Genomic DNA, 22,795 nt, shown 5'->3' on the forward strand with positions numbered 1-22,795 from the left:
ATGTATCGCCATGCGGCCCGTTTTTATACGCCCTTTTAGCTGGTTCATCATCGCTCATTCTTATGACATGGCCTAGTCAACTCAATCGTTGTATCTCGATACGTTAAACTATTCTGATGTCGTTGTATAGCCGATACAGCCCGTGGTTCATACGACGTGGATATTTACGGTCAACGCATATTGGCCCGTAGATCTTTCGAAAAATGTTTCTCTCATGCACTGTCTTATCTGTTTTTGCGAAAGTACCCCGGCTTCGGAATCTTACATTAGCACGTGTAGTACCGTTGTTTTATAAATTCTTATTGCTGTTTTACGTAATGTGCCTTTGGTTTTAAACTTTTTTACTTAAGCCAAAGTAGTATATGTTGGTCAATACTATTCATCTTCGTATTTCACGAATTATGTTGTTTGTGTCTTTTGCCTAACTCTAGTTTAGTAAAATCTCTCCGATTTTTCTGAATTTTTCTCCACAGGTAGTTATCGTTGCGCTGATCACGGGAATGTATAATTTTCTTGAGGGACGGGCCCGGTTACTTGGGAATTTGACCCGAAAGAACGGGTGTAAAACCCGGGTTAGATCCGTCTCTTCTGAACCGTTTGCTACAACCGATTGTATCTTTGAAAAGCTTAGGAAATACCTTTCCAACAAGGTGTCACACGAAGGTCCGTCCCCCAAGAAAATTATACATTCCCGTGATTAGCGCAACAAGTAAAAAATCGGAGAGCTTTAACCAAACTGGAGTTGTTCAGTGCCTTTAACTACCTGAACATAATAGGTGCCTATTCCTACAGTTGGTCCGAGTTCTATGGGGGCATTGTTACCATCAACTTGTTCTTGTCGATGTTTACTGGCAGACCCACTTTAGCAGATTCTCCTTAGACCTTCTTAAATGTATCAATTACCTACAGACCCACTTTAGCAGATTCTTCTTAGACCTTCTTAAAGGTATCAATTACTTATTTTACTGATCGACCTGTGATGTCAATGTCATCAGCAGGATCACATGAAAGGCTATCTACTTGTCAAAACCACTTTTGTTATTGAACTGTTCGGAGAGGTTCCTTCCTATTTTAAGAGAGGATTAGTTAAAGTCATCTTACAAAGACGAATGAGCTTTGTGGGGATACCAAATTCAGACATGGATTGGAATACATTTCAACTTAAGGGACTGTCGAATGCTGCTCTATAATCGACAAAAAGGTGGTAAGGTCAGTGTTGCATTTGCCAAAACCCGCATTGTTGTGATCCAATTATTTCGATAACTATAGGTTTTATACGTTTGCACATCTCTGACAATGTCTTATAAGCAACAGGAAGCAGACGTATGCTCCTATAATAAGAACACACAGTCCTTTCTCCTTTCTTGTGGACGGGACACAGTATGCTCACGTTCCAATCTTCGGGTACGCGTTCTTCCTACCATATGGTGGTAACTAGCTGATGCATACACCTTATCAGCGTGCCGTCTCCGGTTTTGTACAGCTTGGCTGGTAAGCCATCGGCTCCTGCTGCCTTATTATTGTTCAGCCGGTTTGTTGGTATCTTTATTTCATCTTAGCTGGGATTGGATCTGTGTATCTTTCGGTAGCATACTTCTCGGGAGTATGTTCTATTTCCTGAGATAATTACCCTAAAGCTATTAAATACTTACGGCCTCCAACTAAAAAGACTGGTGATCGAGATAACTATTGAAGGTAGTACCTGGTTTGGTACAAACTATGCACATTGCAATAGTTCGAAAAAAGGGCGATAAAAACCTCACAATACCTGAAATCGGGAGGCCCCATATAACAGGGTCTGTTCCAAAACCTGGACTAATGACCACAATTTTTTGTGTAAAAGTTTTTTGACCACTAGGGACCCTAGATGCCAAATTATAACTAATTAGGTCAAAAATTTAGCTAATGTATTCGAAATATCTTAAATCGGGAGGTACCGTTATGTGGGGCTATAACAAACCCTGGACCTACATATGTCGACAATTGTGGGTAGGTCAGTTTTATGACCAATGTATAGATTAAATGTCAAAATACAGGCAGTGTGGTTAGAAAATGTAACTAAAACTCAAAAATACTTGAAATCGGGGATTTCAAAAAGTGGGCCGATATGGATTTTTTCTAACTTGACCTCTCGGACGCATAAGCTCTGTGTCACTGTACTCATTACTTAGTAATGAGAAAAAAAGAAGTTTTGCTTTGTAACATGTAAAATAAATAATCCATAATTTTCCAGGCATTACAAAATAATGTAAACAAGATACCTTCTGTAACTAAATTATACAATAAAATTATCAAAATTAATGGTATATGGCGAAATAAAACCTCTTTTGAATTATAGATAATTTTCTTGTAATTAATGCATTCTAATAAATTTTTAATATTCATAATGCCATTTTACGATATAATTACAAAATATTTCACTTAGCAGACCTTTATCATAAACCTAAATCTGTCAAAAAGTCAAATAGAATATATAAATTCTTATTAAAGTATTACTTCATAAACTTGTATGAATCTTATAGCTTCTTCGAGGTAATTTAGTTTTTCATTGACAGCAACAACAGCAGCAAATGCAACGCATGAAATGTATGAAGTCTTATGTACGCAATTTATGGAGTGTGAAAACATAATGACAAACTTGGCCTTGCCTCTTCGCTTGAATAAAAAGCAAAACAATGTTAGAAGATTAAATATCATAAAAAAGTTTGTATGTATGTGTGTGCAATGCGCAACGGATATAAACGTCTGTCTCTCTGTCTACCTTAGAGTAATGCAAACCAAAGTATTTTCCATGAATGCAGACTAAGAAGAGTGTTTTGTTGCCAAGCTAAAAGCTTTAATTTAGCCGGCATTTCTCCAAGGATAATTATGAACGGATATTTGAAAAGTTTTCTTCCGTCTACATAACTTAGTTAAATTATACCCAATACCAAGAAGATTTTTCATAATTAAATGGAGAATGTTAAAGAATGTTCATGGTTAATACACGCAAACACAAAAGACATGCTTAAAATCTTTAGAGGTTACCCTGCGGAGAGTGTTATTAGTGCAATGTTTGTCTGTGGGAAGTTTATGGCACACTCATCAGAAATAACAGTTGAAATGAAATATTCTCATAAAACATGTTTAGTACCCAAAAGGAGGATTTGCAACAGCCACATAATTCGTTAAATAAAATCTTTATAAGAAAGTAAACATTTGCTTTCAATGCATGACATAAACTTTCGATATTATCAGATCCCAAGAGTGACACCGAGCTAAGTACATTGTTTGAAGGTAACTGCATTAATGCAACTAACACTTGTGTGAATAAGATACAAATCGCATGAGACTCCAAAATATGCAATAGGTAAAAGAAGCAAATACGAAATGCGTTTCATACGAATATACTCTTGTTCCAAAAACATTTTTCCTCTGTGTGTTTTTTCTACCTACATCTTTTTTGGGAACAAAAACATTCAACTTTAAAATGTTCTTTTGGAAGATATTCTAAAGATTTAATATTTTTTTAAAGTATGAGTGTGTGTGTACGAGGTAATGGTTGTTTGGTATAAAAAGAAAGGTATCTCACTACTTTGCCAAGCTAACAAGTTACTAAGTTGAATATACCTGTTCATTAGATTTATACCTTTGTCATAAACAGTGGTAATAAAAATCAAAATTTATATTCGAAAGAATGTTCTTTGAAAACTTCCTTCGATAAAGTAATGAAATTGATAATTTAATCGTTAAAAATTACAAATTTGTCAGACCATAAGGTTTTCACTAGTGTAAGAGTAAGAAGAAGTTGTTGTGAATATAGTTTATGACCATAGGAGTAGTAATAACCAGAATTGTCGTTAAGTAGCACTGCAAATCAAGTGGTTTATGTCGTTTACTTATATATAAGAATAAGTTGTAGCGTAATGTATGGGACTTTATACTCTTATAGTATGAAAAATATTAATTTTATATTTAGTGAATTGAGCTATTATGACTTATAATGACTAAATGTCAAAAAAAGTAGTCTATTTTTAGAACTCTTGAAGTGATTTGGTTTTTTTTAAACGCTACACATTTTGCATTGAACATACGGTTTTCTGATAAGTAGCTAATATAGCGACCAATTTAAAAAAATTAAAAATAATTAATTATTGGAAGCCCACTACCAAATAGGATTTAAAATGTTTGTAGGACTAAAAATCGTAGCTTAATCAAAAAAAAAAAAAAAAAAATTCAAGAAGAGTACAACCTTTGATAAAAATTTATTTTAAATATTAAATCGTGAAAATTGCATCCTAGACCACTGTGCAAAATTTGTTTTTATTTTTAGCTGATAAAACTACAAAAAAAGATTATTTCTACTTGGACCAATATTAAAGAAGTTATAAGTATTTCTTTGCCTATTGTCTTTAAAGAATTCCACTTTTTCAAGGCCCGATATCTCCTGAACCGTTAGTCAAAAAATGCATCGGATAACTACAGAGAAAATAAAAATAAAACAGTGCATATCATATGACTAAAATGTATTCTAAAACATGCGTTTTATACAAATTTGTTAATAGCAAACAGCTATGCTGGACCAGAAGTTTCCCACCATCACACATAGGTTTCAATCAGGAAATTTTTGGCCAAAACCCTATTTTTGAAGTTTCGAAATTTATTTTTTTTTGCACAGAATAATAAAAAACACTTCAAGTCATCTGAAAATAATTAGTTTTTGTAAATAACGTTAGTATTCGTTGATTGGCGCAATACCAAAGTTGACACTTTTTTATGTAAAAATAAAACAGACCGTGTGCTGTAAAATATACTATTTTTGTTGTATTGCGTCGCTGCATAAATATACAGAAGTGATACCAAAGTTATTATGAATCGGGAAGCTGTTAATGAGTACTTTCATAATATTTACAAACAGAACGATGAAATTTGTAAAATTAGCGTAATAAAAGCAATGTTTTTATATATATTAAAAATTATTTTTTACAAATATTTTTTTTAAATATACTTAAACTTTTAAAAAAATGTCCAAATATGTCCACCTCCAAATCGAATTTGAAAGATAGCAGGGGGTCTGTACTAATAAATTCAGAAGTCAAATCGTGCTCAAATTTGCCACAGTTAAAATAAAGTGGATTTTTCTATTTTAAGATGGGAGAATTTTTTTGTAAATACCTGTTGTGACTGTACGTAGTATCCATTTAAAATAGAACGGTAATACCCACATCTATCAACCGATTTTCCTTAAAATTCATATTTAAGGATTTCAGAGTGTAGAAAACAAGTATGTATAATTTTTTTGAAAATATGTCAATTTTTTGTCATAGCCCCCACATAAAAGTACCGTCCGTTTTTAGATATTTGGTGGATTTTAGCGACACTTTATGACCGATTCGGCTGAAATTTGGTATTTTGACATCTTAGAAGATATGAATCCTTCGTACCAAAAATTATTATCATAGGTTAATGTTTTAGACCCCATCAAATTTTGGCAGTTTTTGGTCATTTTGGTCGATAAAACGTAAGAATTGCTGTTTGTACACACTTATTATAAATAATAATTAATTTCAATACAAAATGGACGTTGAAATAGTTTTGGCCAGAAAATTTGGATTTGGGACCATTGTGCATCAGTAAATTACAAGTCTGAGAGATATGCCTCAGGTTGTGGCATAAAAAACCCCACATATTTTTCAAAAGTCAATATGAGTTCACTAGGTTCAGGAATATTCGACATTTTTGTTTTCAAAAAAAAAAACTGGGAACTGGGAAAGCCCTTGGTGGGTATGTTAAGAATCCAAAAGGAAATTTTCGCATTGGTCAAGTTTGTGAGATATCTCGTGATGAATTTTTTTATTTTCCTCCTATAATGCCTGAGAAAATAGCGTTATATCTCTATTTGACGTTATTTTATCGCTGTTTTGAGATTACATGTTTTCAGTCAAATCGATTTGCGAATCTTTTCATACAGTATTTCAGCCTTGTAACCCAATTCCTTTCATGTCCTTTTAGTCCTTTATTTCTTGAACCGTAGTAAATGTACCACAAGATGAGATTTTTTAACATCCAAATATTCTAGAAAATTGTTGCTCGGAAGATTTTAGGAACGGTTCTCACTGGCAACTTATCAATATTTTCCCGTTTTCATTGACCTTTTTGACATTTATTTGGTCTTGGTTCAGAAAAAAACTATGTTTTGTTTTTATGAATATTCGTTATTGATTATTTTGTTGGTATGTAGACATGCCAATTGGTTATTGCTTACGTAGACATCTGGGGTGTTTCTGAAATATTATATTATATATAATAATATTAAAAAATTTTCTTAGAGGATAGATTCGGTTATATTAATTTTTGAACCGGATATTCCAACATCAAAATCGATTTTTGAATCGGTTTTAAGTAACCGATTAAGCTTTCATGTATACCATTAATATGCTTACAGGGTTGTCAACCAAATGAAGTTAATTCGCAGATTAAAATTTAGCTAATTGCAGTGCTAGAACAAAAAACCCGGTTTCTTGTGCCGTTTTAGGGAAAAATATCACTAAGCACAAATACATATGCTGGGGGCGAAAAATTAATTTTGGCAATGAAATTCGATCAAGATAATATTACAAACCCGGAAGGACAGTTACACCATAGGTCAAACTTGTGAGTTATAGCGAAATAAATCTACCTTGACGAAACATAACAAACATTTGATCACGCCATTACTCAGAAGTTTGACCTATGGCGTAACTGTCATTCTAGCTCTTCTTGTGTTTATTCTGATGACTAAAAGCAGGAAACGGTTGTGTAAAATCTATACATTTCTTTCATTTTCACGAGATGATGATTTTTAAAGAACTATCTATAGCTCTGAAAAGCTTATAGACTCACTGGAAAAATATGAAAATATGACTTATGAAATTAAGACTTACACAACAACTGGTGCAAGAAGGATAACCTCTCACTAAAATTCATCCTCTTCAATAACAAAGTGAATATTTTACCTTTTTGTGTGTTTATGAGATTTGTGACTTTTTTATTATGACTTTATGACAGTTTTTCTCAAAAATGATTTCCTGTAGTGTATAAAAATACAAACCCCTTTGTATTTGTTTTTTTGTTTTTTTTTTTTTTGAAAAAAATCCTAGACAATGAAAAAAAATCGCAAAAAAATATTTCCTCTTGCTCGGAAGTATGACCTCTTGCCTATTAATAACTAAAATACCTTTTATTCCATTTAAATATTAAAAAAGGTGCCGCACAAACCACTTTTAATTTTTATGATATATGATATAAAGTTATATATAATATAAAAGATACGATGATAAAATTAGTGAGCAACAAACGGTTATGTCATTTTGTCGTGTGTCTCCATACCTTGTTATGCCCTCCACCGTTTGTAACACATCGAACACATCTGTCCGTCCCTTCGTCTGGTGAAATCAAGATACAGTTCACAATTTTTAAGATAGAGCTTTGTAATCTGGTATAGAAGCTTCTATTACTCCTACGATGTTTGGTATTGCAACTGGGCTATATCGGTCCACGTTTTGATATAGCCCCCATAGAACGGTACCACCCGACTTTCGGTATTTTGAAAGTTTTATCTTCATTATCACACCGAAATGGCTGAAATTGGGCATTTAGTCTTCGTTTGGGGTATAAAACTTTCCACCAGAATTTTGTCAATATAGGTCCACGCCTTCATATAGCCCCCATAGAACGGTACCTCCCGATTTTCGGTATTTTAAAGGTTGTGGCCTCAATATTCCTCCGAAATGGCTGAAAATTGGTATTTAATCTTCCATGGTGGTATAAAACTTTCCCACGGAAACTTGTTGGTACAGGTCCACACTTTAATATAGCCCCCATAGAGCGATACCTCCCGATTTTCTGTATTTTGAAGGTTGTGGCCTCAATATTTTACCGAAATTGCTGAAATTTGGTATTTGGTCTTCATTTGGGGTATAAAACTGTCCATATGAAATTGGTCGGTATAGGTCCACGCCTTTATGTAGCCCCCATAGAACGGTACCTCCCAATTTTCGGTATTTTGAATGTTATGGCCAGAATAATCCATCGAAGTGGCTGAAATTTGGTATTTAGTCTTCGTTTCGGGCATTTAACTTTCCCTTTTAATTTTGTCGGTATAGATCCACGCCTTCATATAGCCCCCATAGAACGGTACCTCCCGTTTTTCGCAATTCTGAAGGTTGTGACTTCAATATCCCACCGAAATGACTGAAATTTGTTATTTAGTCTTCCATTGGGTTATATAATACTCCAGAAAAGAATTATTAGTATAGGTCCCAGTCTTACTATATGCCCATAGAAGCATACCTCTTAATTTTTGGTATTTCTTAGGTGTTAGCCACATTATCTTACAGAAATATTGGTATTTGTCTTCTTCATAAACGAAAGGAACTAGCTATTCCATTTTACTTCAATACAACACGTGGTGGAGGGTATACAAAGTTCGCCCCGGCGGAACTTAACTCCGTTCTTACTTGTTTTCAGATAAGTATTCCCTAACAGTGACCTCAAACAATTTTTCAAAAGTTCTGAAAAATAAAAACTGTAAAAGCTTTTTGTGTCGAACCTTTTTTATCGAATCACTTTATAATTAAAATGTTATGTAATCTTAGGTAAAAAAACAAAATATCATACATGGATACTAGGTTGCAAAAAAATCATAGCCCTAGTCGCCCTAGTCTTTATACCTTACACCACACTGTGGTAAAGGGTATTATGTCTTCGCGCATTTGTATGCCACATGCATATTTGCATATTTTACATTCGTTTGTATGTCTATTGTACTCACTCTAGCAGACACGTCTGCAGACAGGTCAAATTCGAAGATATATCTCCCTTATAAAGAACAGCACGATTTCAGGTATTTTGAAGTTTTTAGCTACAGAATTAGCTATGATTTGGCACTTAGGGTTCCTAGTGGCCAAAAAACGTAAACAAACATTGCGAACTTAGCTTCATGCCTTGGAATAGCCCCCATATAACGGCAGCGCCCGGTATTCCAGTATTTTGACGTTTTTAGGTACATTTTAAACATAATTAGCTATCAATTTACATTTAGGGTTCTTTGTGCTTAGAAAACTTATCTACCAAAACTGTGGACGTAGGTTCATATTTTGGTATAGCTACAATTTGGCATATAGTAGTCAAAAACATATCTAAAAAAATTGTGAATTAAGGTCCATGTTTCAGTACAACCCCCATATATCAGTTCCGCACGCTTTCAGGTATTTGGAAGTTATTATATACTCTACGGGTTGGCATTTAAGGCTGCCAGTTATCAGCAAGTATCGTCATTAAAAATTGTAGATATATGTAGGTATGGTATAGGTCCTTTATACCAATACCACCCAATTTTAGGACTTTAAAGTTTTTTTAACATTGCTGCCTCCGCCAAAAGCTGTGGACATATGCCCACGATTTGGTATAACCCCATATAACCGTACCGCCGATTTCCATTTTTTATCTACATTTTCGCGCAAGATTGCAGGTCATTTGATATTTATGGCTCCCTATGCACTATGGGCTCAATGGCAGGTTTCTAAGACAAAAAGTCTATTTTTCATGTCATATATTTGGACTACTTAAAAAGAAAAAAAAAAATAATTGTTATGAAAAATTTAATTGTTACTTAGTAGGGAGTAAAATAAGTTGTTTTACCTTGTACAATTTTAAATAAAAAATCCATTATTTTTCAGCTTACTGGTAAATAAGAAAGTAGCTTGTTTACATTACTTTGTAATGGGTTTCATAATGACTAACAGATCCGAATTTTTGTGGAAGAAGTCAAACAACTTATTTTCGAAAAATTATGAACATAGTTTTATGTTTTCTACTAGTACTCATATAACGGTACCGCCCGATTTGAGGTATTTTGACATTTTGCCCACATTTTAAGACTTAATCAGCAGTTATTTGACACTTAGGTTTCCTGCCGGTCACAAAATTTATTCCCCCCATTTAACGATACCGTCCTATTTTAGGTTCTTTGACGTTTTTAACCACATTTTCAGAGCAAATTAGCTATATTTTCTACAGAGCTCCGAGTTTTTACTCGCGAGTGGGAGTACTCGATCAGTGCCAGTAAAAAGTCCGATTTGCTCGTTTTTACTCGCGAGTAAAAAATACCTGCGAGTGGGAGTACTCGAAGAGTACGAGGTGTACACGAAGTTCACTCTACTCTCTGTGTTTAAAAATAAGAGTGCGAGTGAAAATACTCGAAATAGGGTAGGAGTTTGCTCGAAGAGAAAAATCGAGTGAAAAAATTATTGTTTTGCTGTTTGTGTGTAGTAGAGAACAGGGTACCTATTCTGTAACTTTTTAACAATTTCACTCATTGTTTATTCTAAAACAATTTCATTTGTTTGTTTTGTAGTTGTTACAAAAACAAAATAATTTTTAACAAATTTTCAATCGATAAATGTTACAGAATAGGCCTACTGGTTTTGATGTTCCAGTGGACTGAATATGGAAAGAGCAAGTTGTTTGAAGGTCCGAGGAGGTTTTGTTCCGAAGTTCAGAAGAGGATAGTCGGAGGTCCAGAGGAGGTTGTTACGAAGTTCGGAGAGGGTGGTCGGAGGTCTAGAGGAGGTTGTTCCAAAGTTCGGGGGAGGGTGGTCGGAGGTTCAGAGGAGGTTGTTCCGAAGTTCGGAGGAGGGTGGTCGGAGGTTCAGGAGCCCAGCAAAAAAGTCCTCCCAAAATCATGGGTTTTGTAAGGGATTTTTGGCAGCCGTAACTACTCGCAAACCCCCTTTCTTCCCCATTATTTTTACAAGGGCATGTCGCACTCAGTTTGTAGTTATTTTATGACCACTAGAATAACTAGCTATTCTGGGGCCACTAGAAGTTGAAAAGTAAGTTGAAAAAAAAAATCTATTTTTAGAACAGTTAATGTAGAGATTTCTTTTAATTTCTTCACACTTCTTACTTTTATTTTACTTTATTTTATTTCGCTCGCTGTGCAAGTTAAACACACGAACCCTCTGATTTCTAGCCAAAGACACTACATACTATGCCACGCACACGAACATTAAGGGTTGCTTAAGAACTTAAATGTGCAGTGCACATGTGCACCACGAACTGTTATTCTTTAATTAAAAAAACTCGCGTGCCGACAGTGAGCGTTGAACACACAACCCTAGGATTTATAGTCGGACACACAATCACTGTGCTACCGTCCTCATTACTTAGTGATGAGCAAAGTAAGTAGGTTTGCCTTGTAGAAGGAAGTTGTTCCGAAGTTCGGAGGAGGGTGGTCGGAGGTTCTGACTTTATCATTTATGATTCCAATATTTTAGGATTCAACAAACTTCTACGCCAAAAGTTGTGAACATAGCCGTATTTTCAAATTTATAGCTGAATACAAGGTTTTTGAATATTTTACGGTGGAGGTTGAAAAAGTTCGGTCCGGCCGAACATAACCCTTTTGTACTTGTATTAATTGAATTTAAAAATATTTATTGGCAAAGCCACGTTGCAAAAACAACTCCTCTCGGATACAAGGGAAACACATACATCTAAGAAAATGAAAATGAGAAAAGAGAAAAATACCTCTTGCCAGATAATATAAGTTATGTATGTTGAGACTTTAGTAAGGTCTCTGTCTGGCTGACTATCTAATGTTGGAGGCACTAAGCCACCTCAACTCATGACGATGATGCAGGAAGCCAAAAACTAAAATGTTTACTACATCTTCTGCTTCATCTTAGTTTTCGGCCTCTTCATCATTATTATCATCAACTACTACCAAAAAAATTCCCTCCACATTGCATATCTTGGCCACAGCAACCGACCAACCCATTATCATGTTTAGTTGCTGCTGCTTCAGCGGCACGTTTTGTATTTTTTAAAATCATGTTTTGTTGTTGGTTTGTTGTCATGTTAATACAATGTATTCACATATTGGAGCATCAGTAGCAGCAGTGTTAGTAGTTGCGGCATTATGGAGAGAGACGACGACAGACCATCCCCAGCCATTATCAAAAACAAAAAAAAATTCACAAACACAAAGTAAAACGGAAGGCAAAGAAATGGAATGAAAACAAATGAAATAACTTGGCTACTATGCTTGTGGCTCACTAAGTTATAGAGTTTTGTTTAGACAATTCTTCTTCGCTTTTCTATTGTTTATTTGGTTATTTTTCACATCAACATAGATGCCATCGTAATATTATTGTGTTGTCTTGTTGTTGTTGTTGGAGTTTTTCTCTGTTTGCTATTTTCCAAACGAATATTTAAGCTTCTGTGTATAATTTTGTTGTTTGTTTGCTGTTTCGTTGTTGTTAGTTTTATGCCATGTAAACTCGTTGAACTTTTCTTTAAAGAATGTGGGGGGAAAACAGCTGTTGGGAATTTGTTTGGGCCATAAACAAATGTAAACTATAAAGGGTTATTAAATAAGCTGGTTAAGTTTTAGACGGGTAATTATTGTATTTCAATGCACGAGTGTTTAAAATTGGGGTAGTTTTTCCTTTTATTGGTTAAGCAATTCTTATGCATTTTGTAATTTACACTGATGGGCCGGTTGGCCTTGAATTACAAGTTAAATAAAATTGAATTGACTTGAAGTTCTATCCCTGAAGTGCTAATAAATCCAACAAATATCCGTAGGACGAATTTTTAAATATAATCCTTTATAATACAATATGGACTAATCAGCCCCTATTGGATGGATAATATTTTCTAAGTTCATTAATTGCCTACCCTGACACATAAATGTACATCAATATTATTTACCATAAACATCTTGATTCCCAAATCAGCCATTTCTCTTACAACAGTAGATCTCCTAGTCCACAAAATTACCATAAGCTTCTTGATACCAACATCATAACCCCTCTTATGATACACATACATCCACCACAACAACTCTTTATTGAATCGACTGAAAACAAACAACATAAATTTTCATAGCAGACAATGACTGATGTCGTAATGGGAAAATAATTTGTATGAGCTCAGCCCCCGATGATCTACCTTTATTTCTTTTGTTTTTGTTTTGTACTGTTTTGGATTGGGGCTGCTCTCAACCACACCAAATTTTTACACTTGACTTCGTGTCTTGTTTCGATGTCAGTGTACGGGTGGTAGTAGTAGGTAGCTTAGTTGGTGGCGGATGTTGTGTTGCTTCTGGAAATTGTATAACGAATTCGTAGCCAACGTGGAGAGGGTTAGAGATGAGATGTTTGTTATACGCTTCCGCAAAAAGTTTTAGGGTCATTAATGATAAAAATGATTAGTTTTGGGGTTTTTAGAGTTCATGATAATTTCCTTTGTAGAACGTTGACAAAACACGGGGAATATTTAACATAAATAATATTAGTGATAAGATGCGATTTGATTGACCGGAAGTTCCGTCATAAATCGGAACAAACATGTTAGCGTTTACATTTGGATGAAGGTATTACCGCAGATCTATAAAACTACAATTAAAAATAAAGGCGATCCATTACTTTCTTTAAAGAAAAACAAGTAAGAAAGTATCAGTCAGCTGAGCCGACAGAGATATACCCTCAGCCACGTACCCGAAGAAAAAAAGTTAACACAATACTTCTTTAGGTTTTTTAGTTGTTGGGAAAATTTTCCAGGATGAAAAGGGCCGCAAAAAACTACATGTTGCAACAAAATTCAGAATGATCCAAGAGGAGTGCATTTTTTCCAAACTTTGGGTAGGGTAAACCCATAGGAGTACATATTCGATGTAGTACATATTCGGACCTAATACAAATCTGTAGGAAATATTTTTTTCCTTTATTAGTCTATGGATATTTTCCTTACAGACTATATAATTTACAAAGTTTGAGCTAAATCGATTTCTCTCTTAAAGGGTTATTTTACACATTAGCCAGTTTAGGTGGTGCCGGTAGGATTTTCTGGACCTATTTGGGTCATTATCTCCTCAGGAAGTATGGACTTTCCCACGAAAAAAAATTACAACGTCGTAACAGGGGCCGCAAGTGCAACCTGCTGCGTCACAAATTAATAAGATCAGAGAGGAGTTGTTAAACTATACTTTTTCCAAATTTTGTGTGGGAGGTACTCAAATGAGTGGACCAATATAGTCCATATTAGAACTCGATCTATGCCTGAAAGTAATATTACCAATAGCAAAGTTTGGCTCAATTCGGTTATTCCCTCCTAGAGTTATCATGCCCACAATCTTGGCGAACAATTTTGAACCTTTGTGGGGGAGGTACCGGAAGGAGTGGACCGATATGGTCTATCTTCGAATTTAAACTAAGTTTGGACAAAATATTGAAAGACCCAAAATTTTAACGAAATATGTTGATCCTTTCGAGAGTTATCGTGCACTCCAACTACGACACATGGTATTATACGGGTTGTTTGTAGTTTTCGTGCTGATTTTTGAGGATATATGGACATGCTCCTGAAAAAAATTATATCGTCGTAATGGGGGTAGTGAATACAAGTGGCTGCAACAAAAATCAAAGCGATTCGAGAGCAGGCCTTAAACTGCACTAAAGCAAAAATTTGTGTGGGAGGTACCCGAAAGAGTGAACCAATAGGGTCCATATTGGAACCTCATCGATGTCTGGTAGAAATGTCACGATGTGCAAAGTATGGACTAATTCGGTTACTCCCTTCAAGAGTTATCGTGCGGACAATTTTTCCGAACATTTTTGAACTTTTGTGGGTGGGGGGGGGGGGGGTACCTGAAGGAGTGGACCGATATGGCCTATATTCGAACTTAAATCAAATCTGGAAAAAATATTTCGATACCCAAAATTTGAACCGAATCGATTGATGCGTTCGAGAGTTATCGTGCGCACCAGCCAGCCAGACACACGGACAGACAGACAGATGGACGGACATTGCTAGATCGACTCAAAATTGTCTGAAACGGATATCGTACAAACATACTTGGGGTCTAAAACCATTATTACATTATGAGGCACATTTTTGGCCGTATCAAAGTGTAAATACCCTCTTTAGCCTAAAGGCTGAGGGTATAAAAAACACAGAAGAATCAAATTGAATGGGGAATGTTTATTATCATTTGAAAGAACATTCGATGGCATTTATTTTTTGCGGATTATGTCTAACAAATATTGGCCGAGGCTACGTCTCAGACGGTCCATCCGTTGAGTCCAATTTTCAATGACTTTTCATGTTTTTCGACTGGTAACTGCAGAATGGCACGTCTGATATTTCCCCCCAAGAACGGAATCGAAGCGGCTGTATCCGCATACTATTTTGACTTTACATATTCTCACAGGAGAAAGTCTAACGGAGGGATATGAGACGATCTTGGTGGCCAATCGACTGGTCCAAAACGTGCTCACAGAAGTGTTCTTTCAATAAATCCATTGATTGATGCGATGTGTGGGAAGTGGCGCCGTTTTGTTGAAACCAAATGTCGCCGAGATTACGAGCTTCAATTTCAGACATCAAATAGTCGATTATCACGGCGCAATAACGGTCGCCATTGACGATGAAGTCCTAACCGGCATCATTTTGAAGACATAGGGTCCGACGATTCCACCGACCCACAAACAGTTATTTTTTCTGGATGAAGTGGCAGCTCTTGAATTTCTTTAAGTTGCTCTTCATCCCAAATGTGGCAATTTTGTTTCTTTACATACATATAAAATGTGCCTCATCACTGAACAAAATTATGCTCGAAACACACTCCGCACATAACGCGAATTTTCGTAGTAAAGTTGAAAGATTTGTAAACGTTGTAGAGGTGTAAGCTTTTCGATGATAAAAGATCAAACAGTACTAAACAAAAATAACATGAACACTTGACACGATTCACTCGTGATCTGTCAGAAAAAGGCTGTTGAAAAATGTTGGATCACCCGTTATATGAGTTTGGCTGTTCATTTGTATTAGTCTTGTCTCCAGATGTTGAGCGAAACTATAAGAAAATTAAAAAAAAACATCTCCACCAAAAATCGTAAACATAGGCCATGTTTTGATATAGCCGTCATATAACGGTACCTCCCAATTTTCGGCATTTTGAGGATTTTAGCTACAATATCTAACCGAACTACCTGTAATTTACCAGTTGAGGTTCACGAAACTTCTCCACCAAAAATCGACAATAGAAGTCCGTGTTTTTTATAGCGCCCATTAACGACATTTGAGATTCCCAATGGTCACAAAACGTTCCCATTAAAAATGTTTCCCTCACTATTTTCGGTATTTTTAGAATTTCTTGACTGAGCTTGCTGTAGTTTGGCATTTCAAACTCCAAGTGTGGACCAATCTTCTCCACCAAAAGCTGTCAATTTTGCGGCAGAGGGTTATTTCGGATTGACCCGAAACCATAGTACTTCGTCCAGCGGGCATGTTTTCGTATAGGTCCCATATAACGGTATGTCCCGATTTTCGGTATTTGAGGGTCTTGGCAAAATTTTTTGACGGAGCTACCGCAAATTTGGCATTTGAGGTTCTTTGCAATCACGAAAGTTCCCAACCAAAAATTGTAAACATAAGTCCATTTTTTGGTATACCGACAATATACCTTCCGATTTTCGATATTTTGTGGGTCTTATATCCCGTTTATATATAACCGGATTTAACAAACCGACTGGGTTTTAAATGTCAATTCCATTGCTTATATTTCAAACAAATCCTTATAAAGAAGGTTAACCCTGCAAAAAGCTCTAATACAGGGTGTTTTTTTTTTTTTTTTAAGCTAGATAGAACTTTAAATTGTAAAAAGTAACACAAACAATTGGGTGCCACCGTGGTGCAATGGTATGCACACCCGCCTTGCACGCTGAAGGTCGTGGGTTCGATTCCCCGGCCAGTCAACATCAAAATTTTCAACGGTGGCAAAATACCCCTCAGTAATGTTGGCGACATTTCCTGAGTATTTCAGCCATGTAAAACTTCTCTACAAAGTGGTGTCTTAAGACACGCCGTTCGGACTCGGCGATAAACAGTAGGTCCCATATCATTGAGCTAATATGAATCGGGGTGCACTCATTGATATGAGAGAAGTCTCCCTTGTCCCGTATGGGATGTTTGTGGAACAATTATATATAACACAAACAATTAAATTGTGATGAAACTTTTTTTTTTATTTGTTTCAGTATACTCTGACAAATCATTATGAATAGACTCACGCTTGAACAACGTTACGAAATTATCCAAATTTACTTTGAAAATCAGTCGTCGATTCGCGCAACTTATATCGCAAAATTGTGTTCAGCGATGAGGCGCATTTTTGGCTTAACGGGTTTGTTAATAAGCAAAATTGCCGCATATGGAGTGAGACCAATCCACAAGAGAGCCTACAGACTCCATTACATCCAGAAAAATGCACCGTATGGTGCGGTTTTCACGCTGTTGGCATTATCGGACCTTATTTCTTCAAAAATGAGGCCGGAGCTCGCGTTACGGTCAATGGAGATCGTTACCGCACCATGATCAATGATTTTTTGTTTGAAAATATGGATGACATTGATCCGGAGGAGATGTAGTTTCAACAGGATGGCGCTACGTGCCATACGGCGAACGCAACCATCGACTTATTGAAATCAAAATTTGGCGATAAGTTGATTTCGAGAAGTGGACCTGTCAATTGGCCTCCTATATATTCTTTTTTCAATATTAGAAAAAATCAGTTCCTACAGAAGTAGAATATCCTCAATCCACCACAAATAAAACCAATCATTATGAAGCACTATTTAATAACAAAACCAAGCATCAATCAAATAGAAACCACAAACAAGGTAACAAATTGAAATAAATTATATATGCTTTCTACTACATCTAGATGTACATACGTCAAATGAAATTTAATATAACCTGGCAATTTATGCAGCCAATTAAGAGTTAATAATAATAAAAAAGGCACAAACAGTAATGACCATAACATCTTGTGGTATTTATTTGTGTCGTTAATGTGATTTCTCTCTTCCACTTCCTAATTAAAGTATCAGCCAATCAATCGGTAAAGTGAAGAAGTTGTAACAATTACATGATTGATTACAACATAGTGGCTTACATTCATTTGAGAGTGATGGGTAACCAATATCCCGTGTTATTTTCTTCTGTGTTCGAAATCACGCAGCTAAACATTCGTACATACCTACCTACAAACAGTTGTGATCACATAATAATAGCATGTTGCATTTACTCGCTAGCCCACTCACTTTTCCATATGGTTTCATTTCTGGTTAATGGTCATGATTGTTTGGTTAGCACGCACTTACTAGATGCAGTCAGTCAGCCAACTAGCCAATTGAAGCCTCAATAGTTTTTTGCATATGAAGTTAAAAAACTGATGAGAAAAACCTATTAAAAATAACCAATAAATATAAATTGCACGAATTGGTAAAAGTATTACAAAAGTGTTACTATTACAAAAACTATAGTTGTAAATTTAAGTTAAAGATATAACAAAATAGGCAATGAGGTTTGTAGTAAAAAATATTGTTAATGCCTCAGTGAGTTGTGAAGTAATGAAGAGAAGAAAAATACAAAATATTATGTTCGTATACAAACAGAACATGCAATGGAAGTTATTTTGAAAAACTGTCTAATAAATATCATTGCTATTGGCAAGAACAATAATGCAACGCTTTTGAAATGCAATAACTACCCAGCAAAATAAATTGGAAGTAGTGCAATGTGGACTAGTTCTGTCACGGCATGTTTTGATGCAGTTCAAACGGAGTCGTGAAAAAGGCACTCCAATTCCTCACAATTTAACAGCATCCGGATGCAGTCCAAACGGAGTCGTGAAAAAGGCACTCCGTTCGCTACATATTATTAGCAGTTGTTAGAGATCCCTACATGTACATAAATCAGTTTGTACATCTCTACAGGCAGCGACATAAATTTTCCAATAAGAGATAAGCGTGTTAATATTTTCAAACATTTGTTAATACAAACTGAATAATATTTCATTTGTGAACATTTTTCCGGTAACTCAAGAGAAGAAAATTTCCGAATGGAGTGCTGTTGGAGTACATGTAGAAATCTTAACTGGTGATGGGAAGACAACCCATTTAGCAAATGAAACAAAAACCGTTCAGCTTGGAACAAATGGAGAGCGGAGGAAACACGCATGTTTGCGATTGAATTCAATGGAGAATTTTCATAATTTGTGTTAATGTAATAAAGTTCTTAATATTTTTGTTTTACACAAATAATGCATTTTATTTGTTCTGGCATATTTTGTAATGGCTTGCACAATTTCCGCAGAATGCCTGTATCAAAACACGTGCTTTGGACTGCCTCCTATTCTACCCCAAAGGGTTAGTTAAAATGCAATGCCAAAGGGCCAGTTAAAATGCAGTGCCAGAGGGTCAGTTAAAATGCAGTGCCAAAGGGTCAGTTAAAATGCAGTGCAATGGAGTGCCTCTTTCCGTAGTCACGCTTTTGTAAAAATCATGAGTGAAAATGCATAATTTGATGCACTTCCAGATCACTTGTACATATCATTTAACTGCCTCTTTGGAGGCAAACTTTTTGCTGGGTAGCTATTTAATTATTTGAAAAAAAAAAAAACAAAACAAAATAATAATAAACAGAATATATCTTTTAATACATCTTTTAATATCTTTCTTTTCAAATAATAAATATTTTTTCTCTCTTTTTCCAGGTATGTGTAATCATATTTTATTTAGAGCCTATTTAAAATGTAAGTGAGTTCACATTAATATCATATGTGTGTGTATGTACACAAATTTGTGCATTAAAATAAGGGTATATTAACGGCCTGCTTAACTGCCCAGCAAACCAATCGTACCGACATCATAACGAAATCGGGACAAAATTCGGGTGCTACGTCCGATGTTGGATCCGAAGTCGTAGCGATATCTTAACGAAAGTTGCATGAAGTGATTGACATAATTTCGGAACGAAATGTCGGAGCAAAATCGGTCCGATTTCGGAACGATATCAGAAGAAAATCCTTGGGAAATTCGGAAGTGGAATTTTTTTCTTCCAAATCTTCGTACAGATTTCTAAACGATTTTGGAATAATGTCGTATGAAAATCGGATATACCTTCCGAATCTTCGTAAAGATTTCTGAACGATTTCGGAATAATGTCGTAGGAAGATCGAAGGAAAATATTTCTCTAACGCTTTTTTATTGACCAATTTTTCTTTGTTATGTTTTTTATTTGAAGATTGTTATTCCAAACGTTCTAATGATATTTCCATTGTTGTTCGTAGTTATAGTAGAACAAAGTAAATATTGTGTCCGAATATGTTGAGTCTATCAGCACTAGCTTGAATTATTATATTTTGCATTTATATTTAAAATATTTAGAACTTTATATGCGAATTTTATAACCAAACACTTTGTTTTTCGACACCGAACTAAAATGAAATTAACCCCTTGCTATGTATCTATCAAAAGGTGGTGGTTGTGCGAAGGGAAATTGTTTGTTTCTCTGAATTCGTACCGAAATCGGAAGAAAAACATTGGTATATTCGAAGCGAAATTTACTTGCGGAACAAAATCTGAACGAATTTCCCTATGAAAAATCGTATAGAAATCGGAACGAAATCTGAACGATTTTGCTTTCGGACTTCTGACATTTGGTTTGCTGGGTGATTGTAAACGGAAATCATTGCAACCGAACGTCTTTCAAAACTCGATAATTTCACATTTTCCAAAGTTTATTCCATTCAAATATTGAAAACACAAATCAATTTGTTTTTTTTTTTGTTTTTTTTTATCATTTTGTGAGCGATATTTTTATAGCAATCACCTTATATATAAGATTTTTCTAATTTTTAATATAAACTCATCAAATCATGATGATGAGTTGTATAAAAGTTATCCTTCTACTTTCGACTCTAATACACACACAGAAAAAAAGAAAAAAAAAAAAAAAACAGAAAAAAGGCCTCTCTAACATATGTCCCAAACGTAAAATGTTTGCTGCAAGCAGTCCAAAACATAATATATGTTTGGGTCCTGCAAACAAATATATATTTGTGCAAACAAATACAAACCCAAAAGCCACAAAAAATAAACACATGCACAAGTGGGCGGTTACTGAGAGCAAGGGAGCGTAAATTTCAATGTAAAACACATTGAAATGCATGCTCACTAGGCCGGGGCGATTTGTATGGAAGGAAAAAATGATAGTGGGCGCGTGGAGTTTCTGATTCTTGGGATTGTACTGAGCAAAAAAGTCCACTAGACCATATGTCTACGGTGAAAATCGAGCCCCCGGATTTTGACTTGAAATTTTTTTCAAGGATATTTTGGCCAAACCATATCTCAGAAACTTGACCTATCCTGAAAATTTCCTTTTGCGTTCTTAGTACACTCAACAAGGGCTTTCATCTCCAAAAGGAAATTTCCACCAACTGACTTTGAGTCAAATTTTGTAGCACAGTGTAATTTATCGATATTTTCTGAAAAATGTGCACATTCTCGGGGCCATAACTGCCTGAACGAGCATTCCAATGCTTTGCTGTGTATTAGAGAGTTCTTAATTATACCCTCAGCCTTTAGGCTATGAAGGGTATATACACTTTCATACGGGCAAAATGTGCCTCATCGAAATAATGGTTTTAGACCCCAAGTATGTTTGGACGAAATGTGTTTCAGACAATTTGGAGTCGATTCGGCAATGTCCGTCCGTCTGTCTGTCTGGCTGGAGCGCACGATAACTCTCGAAGGGATGAACCAATTCGGTTCAAATTTTGGCTTTCGTAATATTTTGTCCAAACTTAGTTTAAGTTCGAAGATGAGCTATATCGGTCCACTCCTTCAGGTACCTCCCCCACAAAAGTTCAAAAATGTTCGGAAAAATTGTGCGTACGATAACTCTTGATGAGAGTGGCCGAATTGGTCCATACTTTACATAAATCTTCACTTTAAGACCTGCTTTCGAATCACTTTGATTTTTGTTGAAGCAACTTGCATTGCTGCCTCAATTGCGATGGTAAAAGTTGTTTCAGGGGAAAGTTCATACTTCTTGAGCAAACACCCCTGAAGTGGCTGGAGATCCATTCTTTTTAGTATCTCCTCCGCAAAACTTTTGATATTAAATCCTAATCAACATTTTTGTCAGTTCAAACGCCCAAAATGTTTAAAACTCCCTAAATACATGCGTTTTTTGGAAAAAATTGTTTCAATATACACAGGCAGAGGGTATATCTCTGTCGGCAAAGCCGACTGATACTTTTTTACTTGTTATTGTCTTGGCTACAATTTGTGTCTTTGTGTTGGATCGAAAATCTCAGTGGTTTGGCTGTTACATATATGCCAAAATATCCAAAAAACCTTGAAAAAAACATCAAGTCAAAATCCGGGGCTCGATTTTCACCGTAGACATATGGTCTAGTGGACTTTTTTGCTCAGTACAATCCCAATAATCAGAAAATCCAGGCGCCCGTGGTGGTGTTCAAATCGCCCCACTCTAATGCTCACACATTTATAAATGGTGGTTGTATATTGAAAGGCAAAGCAAAAACAGACACATAGGTACATACAAAATTCCAAAGAAATACATAACACACTTTAGTTAAAGAAAAACTGAATGAAATAATTTGTAAATAGTCACACTTTTAAAAAGAAAAATATATATAGGAACTTCGTTGAACGCTTCTCCTTAGTTGTGAAATAAAACACATTTTCCTCGAAGTTAAAATCATCAGCGGGGAATCGGCATCTGGAATCAAATGATTATGTAATTTAATATAAGGTACTTCCATAATACATATGTTTGTATGTATGTAATTTCCAATATTAAATGCGATTTCTTCTTTGTCCAATAAGATAATTCCATTCACCTTTTCGATTCAATTATAAAATGTATTGGGCATTTAATTTACTAAAAAGCACCATTT

General features: G+C 35.4%; 1 protein-coding gene across 11 annotated transcripts in view; it reads left to right on the forward strand.

Annotated features, from left to right (window-relative positions):
• Window positions 1–22,795, forward strand: part of pot (zona pellucida domain protein papillote) — a 222,220-nt gene that overhangs the window by 66,118 nt on the left and 133,307 nt on the right. For 2 of the 11 annotated variants that reach the window (XM_073975235.1, XM_073975241.1), the window contains exon 3: window positions 19,583–19,621. The exons of the other annotated variants lie outside the window; for them this stretch is intronic. The gene's annotated coding sequence lies outside the window, so the exon portion shown is untranslated. The remainder of the gene's footprint in view (window positions 1–19,582; window positions 19,622–22,795) is intronic. 11 annotated transcript variants of the gene reach the window in all.

Source organism: Musca autumnalis, unplaced genomic scaffold (genome assembly GCF_047663935.1).
Source record: "Musca autumnalis isolate F117 unplaced genomic scaffold, ASM4766393v1 scaffold_3, whole genome shotgun sequence".
NCBI lineage: Eukaryota > Metazoa > Arthropoda > Insecta > Diptera > Muscidae > Musca > Musca autumnalis.